The sequence below is a fragment of the Arachis ipaensis genome, chromosome B04 (genome assembly GCF_000816755.2).
Source record: "Arachis ipaensis cultivar K30076 chromosome B04, Araip1.1, whole genome shotgun sequence".
Taxonomy (NCBI): Eukaryota; Viridiplantae; Streptophyta; class Magnoliopsida; order Fabales; family Fabaceae; genus Arachis; species Arachis ipaensis.
In genome coordinates, this window is record NC_029788.2 from 48396178 (window position 1) to 48404110 (window position 7933).

At 38.5% G+C, this 7933-nt stretch overlaps 1 long non-coding RNA gene across 1 annotated transcript; it reads right to left on the reverse strand.

Annotated features, from left to right (window-relative positions):
• Window positions 86-733, reverse strand: LOC107637755. Its single transcript, XR_001619502.2, has 3 exons — window positions 574-733; window positions 390-489; window positions 86-276 (listed from the first exon to the last, which is right to left on the reverse strand). It is a non-coding gene; the product is annotated as an uncharacterized LOC107637755 (long non-coding RNA).

The following is a 7933-nucleotide window of genomic DNA, read 5'->3' on the forward strand; positions in this document are numbered from 1 at the left end:
ACAATTCAGCCAAACCAACATCCATAGTCATTTGAGTCAATCAAATAATACATAAGGCAGATACAATCACCAAATACACCATATCTCACATCAGTATCCATATGTAATAATTCCAATAATAAACTGTAGTTTTCGGAAAGCGCCCCTACCTCAAAACGCAAAACCATAGCCCAAACGCGTCACAGAATACTTTTCGCCTCGACCCAAAATCAACAATCAAAATCCCGGCAGCCAAAACCTCGGTTCCAAGCCACTTTTGCAACAGTCTCAACAACTCTAATCGCAACATACAACAACCGAAACTCAATCGTATAGCAATTAACGCCACAAAACGTCAGTGTATGATAATAAAACAGCGATTAAAGGACTCTTCCAAACAAAACGCTTACCGAACTCGAGGGAACCAAGTAGCGGCTGCACCAGTGGTGGATTCCGGCAACACCAACTTCACAGCCGGTGACCAGAACGACGGCAACTCGCAGTAAACTCCTGACACAACCAGCCTTAGCAACAACTCTCATGGCCCATGGAGAAATTAACAGGTAAAGAAGTTGAAGCAGGGTTAGAGCTTACCATCATAGAAGACTCAGCGGCTATTTCCGGCAGCAGAGGTGGCGGCATCGAGGTTTTTCGGCAGCCAAAACAATAGCAACAGCACTAACCCAAAACAGAGCAGAATCTGAATGAGTGGCAAAACACCAGGACAGTTCCAGTGACACAACAGTAGTATACAGCGAGCCCAGCAGCTCCGGTGATGGATCTTCGGTGATGGTGAAGGAAGGCAGCGACTCTCAACAGCGGCGAGCCCAGCCTCACAGCGGCGACAGCAACCCCGCGGCGGCTCCTTTTTCGCGCACCCTCTCTCTCTGTGCGTGTGGTTAGCAGCGGTGGTAGGGACGGGTTCGACGGTGGAAACCCGACGAAACCGGCGGCGCTGTGCCTCCTCCACGCTCGCGAGCTCGACGGCGCCGATGGTGCGGCGGTGGCGGGCTGAACTGGAGCGCGATCGGCGGCTCGTGGTGAGTTGCAGTGAGGACGATGGCGGCGTGGGTGAAGCCCCCTCTCTTTTCCTAAGCTCTCTCAGAAGTTCTCCTCCCCTGTTTTGTGTGTGTGCTTTTCGTTTTTGGGGGGGAGAAAGGGGCTTGCGGGTGCTGCAGCTTCTGATAGGTTTCCCTCAGCTCTCTCAGAAGTTCTCCTCCCCTGTTATGTGTGTGTGCTTTTCGTTTTTGGGGGGGAGAAAGGGGCTTGCGGGTGCTGCAGCTTCTGATAGGAAACGGTAACGGGTTAGGATTTTTAGGGTTAGGGTTTTATTTTCAAAAAATTAGAGTTATGGGCATTTTAGTAATTTCACTTAAAATTGGGGATAATATGGTAATTAAAACCCAAATTAAATCCAACACTAGATGTATATAGAAAATACTATTTGCTCATCAATTTTTACAAATTACTTTCAATAAAATGCCCAAATCAAATAATTAGAAATAATTTACTTAATTTCTTCATTTTTCCAAAATAGCAATAGTAATATTTAAAATATTACTTACCTAATTCAAATCATATAAAATCCTTATTATTTTATAACTATCAACTTTATAATTTAAATATAGAAAATAATCCAATAATTATAAAATTGGATAATAATCATAACTCGTCTCAAATTCAATAAATCAAAACTTGCCTTAATTACCTTTAATAAAATAATTTATGTAATTAAGGCTATAAATAACCATATGATTTGAGACTTGATCATAAAAAGACTTTTCAAAGGTTCTGGGTCTTACAATCCCCAGCAAGGCGCCAAAACCTTGGTGCACGAATTGTAAATTACACTTTTCACAACTCGTACCACTAACCAGCAAGTGCACTGGGTCATCCAAGTAATACCTTACGTGAGTAAAGGTCGAATCCCACGGAGATTGTTGGCTTGAAGCAATCTATGGTTATCTTGTAATCCTTAGTCAGGATATCAATTATAACTTTCAGTTTGGATTGCGAAAAATAAAAGAGCATGAATTAAATACTTGTTATGCAGTAATGGAGAATATGTTGGAGTTTTGGAGATGCTTTGTCTTCTGAATCTCTGCTATCCCCCTGTCTTCTTCTTCACGCACGCAAGGTTCCTCCTATGGCAAGTTGTGTGTTGGTGGATCACCGTTGTCAATGGCTACCATCCATCCTCTCAGTGAAAATGGTCCAGGTACGCTGTCACCGCACGGCTAATCATCAGTCGGTTCTCACTCATGCTGGAATAGGATCCATTGATCCTTTTGTGTCTGTCACTATGCCCAACCCTTGTAAGTTTGAAGCTCGTCACAGTCATTCAATCCCTGAATCCTACTTAGAATATCACAGACAAGGTTTAGACTTTCCGGATTCTCAAGAGTGCTGCCAATAGATTCTAGCTTATACCACGAAGATTCTGATTAAGAAATCCAAGAGATACTCATTCAATCGAAGGTAGAACAGAAGTGATTATCAGGCACACATTCATAGATTGAGAATGGTGATGAGTGTCACGGATCATCACATTCATCATATTGAAGTGCGAATGAACATCTTAGATAGAAACAAGCGTGTTTGAATAGAAAACAGAAATAATTGCATTAATTCATCGACATACAGCAGAGCTCTTCACCCCCAAAAATGGAGTTTAGAGACTCATGCCGTCAAAGAGTACAAAGTTCAGATCTAAAAATGCCATGAGATACAAAATAAATCTCTAAAAGTTGTTTAAATACTAAACTAGTAACCTAGGTTTACAGAAAATGAGTAAACTAAGATAGATAGTGCAGAAATCCACTTCTGGGGCCCACTTGGTGTGTGCTGGGGCTGAGACTTGAGCTTTACACATGCCTAGGCTGTTTCCAGAGTTAAACACCAGGTTGTAACCTATTTCTGGCGTTTAACTCCAACTTGTAACCTGTTTCTGGCGTTTAATGCCAGAATGCAACATGGAACTGGCGTTGAACGCCAGTTTACGTCCTTTATCCTTGAGTAAAGTATGAACTATTATATATTGCTAGAAAGCCCTGGATGTCTACTTTCCAACTTAATTAAGAGCGTGCCATTTGGACTTCTGTAGCTCCAGAAAATCCATTTCGAGTGCAGGGAGGTCAGAATCCAACAGCATCTGTAGTCCTTTTTCAGCCTGAATCAAATTTTTACTCAGCTCCCTCAATTTTAGCCAGAAAATACCTGAAATCACAGAAAAACATACAAGCTCATAGTAAAGTCCAGAAATATGAATTTTTCCTAGAAACTAATAAAAATATACTAAAAACCAACTAAAATATGCTAAAAACTACATGAAATTACCCTCAAAAAGCGTATAAAGTATCCGCTCATCAGAGGTCAGGCTGGCATATGCCCTGGCGTGCCACGCCCAAGACGACGTGCCACGCCCATGTAGAACTTTTCAATCTTCTTTGCTGGAATGTTGGCCTGGTGTGCCACACCCAAAACACCAAGTGGCATGCTCTCTTTAAGATCTTGAGTTCACATGCTTGGCGTGCCACGCCCAGAGCACCAAGTGGCACGCCTATTGATGAGAGTTGGGTTCACAAGCTTGGTGTGCCACGTCCAAAGCACCAAGTGGCACGCCCATTGATGAGAGTTGGGTTCACAAGCTTGGCGTGCCCTGCCTAGAACACGCCAACTTTCTTTGCTTGTTCTGTGCTTTTTGCTTCTTTTTCCACCATTTTCTACAAAGTTAAACAATTCAAAGAAATCAAAGCAATATACAACTTAAGATTAAAAATACTCAATAATTAAGCATAATGAATTAAATTTTGATATAAAAAAGCATAGAAAAACATAACATGATGCGCAGTCATCGTAACACCAAACTTAAGCTTTGCTTATCCTCAAGCAAACAAAGAATCATGCAATAAATTTTGACAAACCAAGGTGAGAAGAGTAGCAATTTTTATGCTCATGGTTGGCTAGTTTCTTATGCATGCTACAATCACAAAAGAGATTCAAATGATTGATGCTTCTATCTAGCTCATTTTATGAAATCTTTTTCTTTATGTTCCTTCCTTGAAACAAGGTTTTCATTTTTTTCTTAGCTTAGCTTTTTGGGTGCTTTGCACCATTTGTTGAGAGCTACGACTCTAAATGCTTTGTTTTCAAGTATGACCACTTGATACATAAGTACCACAAGCATTTAATTAGAGGACCTCTTTAAGATCATTAGTTTCTTTTCTTTATTCTCTAATAATTGATGCTCAGATCCTTGAGCTTTGAGGGAGTGCTTTGCACTTGAGCCTAGCCTTGACTCTAAATTTTTTGTTTTTAAGTCTTTTGCTTGATACATAAACACCATAAGTACTTGACAAATGAATTCTCATTGGTACTCAGAGCCTTCAGCTTTCTAATTCTTTCTCTTTTCTTTTCTTGCCTTAATTGCATTTGCTTCTTCAAGGTTTTCAAGATTTCAAAAAAAAATTCATAAAATATCCTAGATGAAAACTTCAATTAAACAAATTCAAATACAATTGGGCAACAATAATAATGCTAACTTCCCAATACTTATAAGCTCATACTAACTTCTTCTTTAATTACCTTGTTTGTTTATGATCGTGATGCTTAATTACTTTGAACTCACAAAACTCAAGATGGTAGTCATAATGTCATAGCACATGTTACAATTCAGCAATAAAGCTATGCTTATTCACAACACACATGTATACAAAGGAATAAGAGACAATCATTGGTGTACGAAATTGTGATCTCTGGTAATGGCTCCAAAAACTTGGTGCTCTAATCTCAATTCATAATTTGTCACAACTTCGATACAACTTACCAGCAAGTGCACTGGGTCGTCCAAGTAATAAACCTTACGTGAGTAAGGGTCGATACCATGGAGATTGTTGGTATGAAGCAAGCTATGGTCACCTTGTAAATCTCAGTCAAGCGGATAATAATTGATTATGGAGTTTTCGAAAATAATACTAATTAAACAGAAAATAGGGATAGAAATACTTATGTAATTCATTGGTGAGAATTTCAGATAACCGTGTAGAGATGCTTTCGTTCCTCAGAATCTCTGCTTTCCCACTGTCTTCATCCAATCAGTCTTACTCCTTTCCATGGCTGGCTTTATGCAAGGGCATCACCGTTGTCAGTGGCTACATTCCCTCCTCTTGTGAAAATGGTCCAAATGCTCTGTCACAGCATGGCTAATCATCTGAGGTTCTCGATCATGCTGGAATAGGATTCACCCTCCTTTGGCGTCTGTCACTACGCCCAGCAATCGCGAGTTTAAAGCTCGTCACAGTCATTCAATCCCAGAATCCTACTCGGAGTACCACAGACAAGGTTTAGACTTTCCGGACTCTCATGAATGCCGCCATCAATCTAGCTTACACCACGAAGATTCTGATTAAGAGATCCAAGAGATACTCATTCAATCTAAGGTAGAACGGAAGTGGTTCTCAGGCACGCGTTCATAAGGAATGATGATGATTGTCACGTTCATCACATTCAGGTTGAAGTGCGAATGACTATCTTAGAAGCGGAACAAGTTGAATTGAATAGAAAAACAGTAGTACTTTGCATTAATCTTTGAGGAACAGCAGAGCTCCACACCTTAATCTATGGAGTATAGAAACTCTACCGTTGAAAATACATAAGTGATAATGGAGTTCATTGGTCTCGGCCCCAGAGGGGAACCGAAGTAACCAAGACTTCTATGATCCGAAGATAAAACTCAGGATGATTAATACAATAGTAAAAAGTCCTATTTATACTAAACTAGTTACTAGGATTTACAGAAATAAGTAATTGATGCATAAATCCACTTCCGGGGCCCACTTGCTGTGTGCTTGGGCTGAGCTTGAATGTTACACGTGCAGAGGCTCTTTCTGGAGTTGAACGCCAGCTTTTGTGCCAGTTTGGGCGTTGAACTCCACTTTGCAACTTGTTTCTGGCGCTGGACGCCAGAATTGGGCAGAGAACTGGCGTTGAACGCAAGTTTGCGTCATCTAAACTTGGGAAAAGTATGGACGATTATATATTTCTGGAAAGCCCTGGATGTCTACTTTCCAACGCAATTGGAAGCACGCCATTTTGAGTTTGGTAGCTCCAGAAAATCCACTTTGAGTGCAGGGAGGTCAGAATCCAACAGCATCAGCAGTCCTTCTTCAACCTCTGAATCTGATTTTTGCTCAAGTCCCTCAATTTCAGCCAGAAAATACCTGAAATCAAAGAAAAACACACAAACTAATAGTAAAGTCCAGAAATGTGAATTTAACATAAAAACTAATGAAAACATCCCTAAAAGTAACCAGATTCTACTAAAAATAGTGCCAAAAAGCGTATAAATTATCCGCTCATCAATCATGCAATTGAATGTACATAGAACAAATAAGAGAAAAAGAAACTTTACCACCTTGTAGTTAATCTTCATTGTTATTGATGTCTTTTCCTCATATTCTTCTCCTTCCCACACCAACTTAGAATAATTGCTTCAAGCAACAAATAAAAACAGTAGTGATGGGATTTATGATGGGTCATGAATATCTTAAACAATGGAGTGTTAGTAGTACATGTGTTTTAGGCAAGAAGAATTAAGAATCACAAAAAATGCACAAGAAACAGAGATATTGTGATTGCAAAAATGAGAGAGTGTTCATGATACATTACATAGAAAATGAGTGGCACACCAAACTTAGTGTGACACTTTCAATGGGAATTGATGCAAGTATCCAGTAAAGAATTGGAAAGAAATTGTTGCAAGGCAACACCAAACTTATCTTATGCAATCTCATCTCAATTTATTTGAAAGAAAACTAAGCAAATAAAGAAACTGTTGTGTGTCAATAACACAATCACCAATAAACAAAGAATTTCATTTTGTCACCAAGAAATCCTTAGTGAGGCATTAACACAAACAGTTGATTGGCAAGAGAAAATAAAGGAACGAAAGTAATAAAAACAAAATAAAGGGTGTCTAATCTAGGTAATCAACCAACCGGTAGTTTGTTAATCACAATTAATCCCCGACAATGGCGCCAAAAACTTGATAAGAAAAGAAATTAATTCTTCCGCAATAACTACCGGCAAGTGCACTGGGTCGTATCAAGTAATAAAACTCACAAGAGTGAGGTCGATCCCACGAGGATTAACGGAGTAAGCAAACAATAGTTGATTGATTATTCTAGTTAGACAAACATTAAGGAGAGATAATCAACAAGAAATGTAAATGACATAAAAGTAAAAGAAAGCAATAAAGTGCATGAAAGTAAATGGCATAAATGTAAAGTACAAGAAAGTAAAGTGCTGGAAAATAAATGACCATAAAGTAAACTAGTCTAATACCCGCGCATAACGCGGGTTTCTTTTAATCAATTTTATAAATTACAAATGTCCTAATTATACCTGTGAAAGATCATATAGCGGATAAAAAATATAATAGTATTAACATAATTGAATCTCAGGAAAAAAAAAAATTAACTATAAAATTATTAATGGAAACGTACCATGTAAAAGTCTTGGATCTTTTTTAGATATATGTTTAATTTTTATTTAAATTTTTGTTCTATGGATATAAATGAAGTAATTTACAATATCAATCAATTTATGTCAATCAAATTGAATTAATAGTACACAATTTTAATGTGAGTTCAATAGTAACTATCTAGAAAGATTCCCAAAAAAAAAAAACAAATCACAGGTCGTATAAGGACCTGATAGGTACATAGAGTTAGTCAGTAATAATGTAATATATTCAGAATTTGTTTTTGTTAAACCCTTATTTAAATTTCATAGTTTCCCAATTTTCTTTTGTTAAAAATGACGCCCCCTGTATTGGAAAAAAAATCCTCACTTTCTCTGTGCCTAATACTAAACCAAAATACCCATAACCCATACATCATTCACATATTCCATTCACACTCCTAATAGCCATAGCAACCATCTTCTCCATCACCCA